The sequence below is a fragment of the Cebus imitator genome, unplaced genomic scaffold, assembly GCF_001604975.1.
Source record: "Cebus imitator isolate Cc_AM_T3 unplaced genomic scaffold, Cebus_imitator-1.0 Scaffold499, whole genome shotgun sequence".
Lineage (NCBI taxonomy): Eukaryota > Metazoa > Chordata > Mammalia > Primates > Cebidae > Cebus > Cebus imitator.
This window is the reverse complement of record NW_016107814.1, coordinates 1,292,464-1,294,478: the sequence shown is the minus strand read 5'-3', so window position 1 is coordinate 1,294,478 and position 2,015 is coordinate 1,292,464. Positions and strand designations below refer to the sequence as shown.

The following is a 2,015-nucleotide window of genomic DNA, read 5'->3' as shown; positions in this document are numbered from 1 at the left end:
TGAGGCAGGAGAATTGCCTGAACCCAGGAGGCGGAGGTTGCGGTGAGCCGAGATCGCGCCATTGCACTCCAGCCTGGGTAACAAGAGTGAAACTCCGTCTCAAAAAAAAAAAAAATTTGATGTGTCATAACCAAGGTGTTCACAATTGCTAAATATTGTTTATTTAAAACATTTATATTCAGCTTTTTTTTCAAAGAGCTAAAAAATTGTGTACGATATCTGTATTTGAAAATGTTGCAGAAAAATTAAAAAAGGAAGTTGACTGCCGTCAGAATTTCTTTGGCTTCTTTTTTCTTTCTGTCTTTTTTTTTTTTTTTTTTTTTTTTTTTTTGAGACAGAATCTTGCTCTGTTGCCCAGGCTGGAGTGCAGTGGCATGATCTCAGCTCACTGCAACTGCCTCCCTGGTTCAAGCAATCCTCCTGCCTTAGCCTCCGGAGTAGCTGTGACTATAGGCGTGCACCTCCATGCCTGGCTAATTTTTTTGTATTTTTAGTAGAGACGGGGTTTTGCCCTGTTGCTCAGGATGGTCTCGAACTCCTGAGCTCGGGTGATCCACCCTCCTTAACCTTCCAAAGTGCTAAGATTACAGGCGTGAGCCACCGTGCCTGGCCAGCTTCTTTTTTCTGTAACTCTTTTTTTTTGCATTTTAAAACTACTTAAATTCTTCATATAGATTTCTAATTTCACTGCCCAACCAGTTTTATTCTAGCTTTTAGTATGAGTCTCTTCTAACCTTAGTATTCTATACCTGGGTGAAAGAATACCAGGCTCACCATGGCAGTTTGCAGGAAAGTAAAAATGTGTTTACTTACAGTGTGTTTAGACATTGCCCTTACTAGCCACCCAAAACAGAGGTTCTGCTCTCCCACATCCCCACCCAAGACCTAGCAGCACTTACATTGATTATGGCTTAAGATCTGAGTGGGATAGTGGAGGAAGATCCTCTTTTTAAATAAAAAGAAATTGTTGGCATATCCACATAAATAGAATATGTGGAAGGACAATTAAGTGGTCTTGACATTAGTATCAGCACAAGATTAGGTAAGAGAGCAAACGAACCTGTATACTAAAGCTCTGGATTACTGCAGTAATGAGAATAACTTATCTGGAGAATTCATTTCCTCCTGTACTCTCCTCAATATCAGTTATTTTAATCTGGATTATTTAAAAGTGTTCCTCATTTTTTTTTTTTTGCCTGTGTAAACATAAAATTACATTAAAAAGGTATAATTAAACCTCCAATGCAATCACAATAAACAAAGAAATTTTATATCTATTCAATGTACTATAAATAGTCTCATGATGACTGAAGAGGATAAAGGTCTCTTAGTAAATTCCATGAGGTCAGAATTTTTTGTGTATTTTGTGCACTGCTTTATACCCAGTACCTGGTACAGCGTAGGCATTAAGTAAATAATTGTCAAATGAATGAATGACTAGGAAGAAACCCTATAGGCAGTTGTCTTGTGACTTAATTAAGAAAGCTAGATTTAAACCAATATATTTCATGCTATCAGAATCCAAGAATGATCCTTTTAAAGAATAATAACCATCATTTAAGTCTGAATTTTCAAAGTCCTGACTTCTTTTTTTTTTTTTTTTTTCATTTTGGCTCCCCCACACCAGGAAGTCCTGGCTTCTACCATGATTAATAATGTAATAGCACCATTTAATCTGTACTAAGCAATCAGGTTAACTTTTTTCAAATTTATTTATTTATTTGTTATTTTATTATTATTTTTGAGATGGAGTTTTACTCTGTCCCCTAGGTTGGAGTGCAGTGGTACAATCTTGGCTCACTGCAACTTCTACCTCCCAGGTTCAAATGATTCTCCTGCCTCAGTCTCCCAAGTAGCTGGGATTACAGGCATGTGCCCCCATACCTGGCTAATATTTATATTTTCTTTTTTTTTTTTTTTTAGAGTGAGGGGCTGCCGTGCTTTTAAAGGATAAGCCCAGATCTGGCACAACTCTCACTTCTTCATATGGCTATTCCTGCTACACCTTCACTGAA

The 2,015-nt window shown here is 37.3% G+C and overlaps 1 protein-coding gene across 3 annotated transcripts in view; it reads left to right on the top strand.

Annotated features, from left to right (window-relative positions):
- Window positions 1-2,015, top strand: part of MYPN (myopalladin) — a 108,430-nt gene that overhangs the window by 1,301 nt on the left and 105,114 nt on the right. The gene's annotated exons all lie outside the window — the stretch shown is intronic.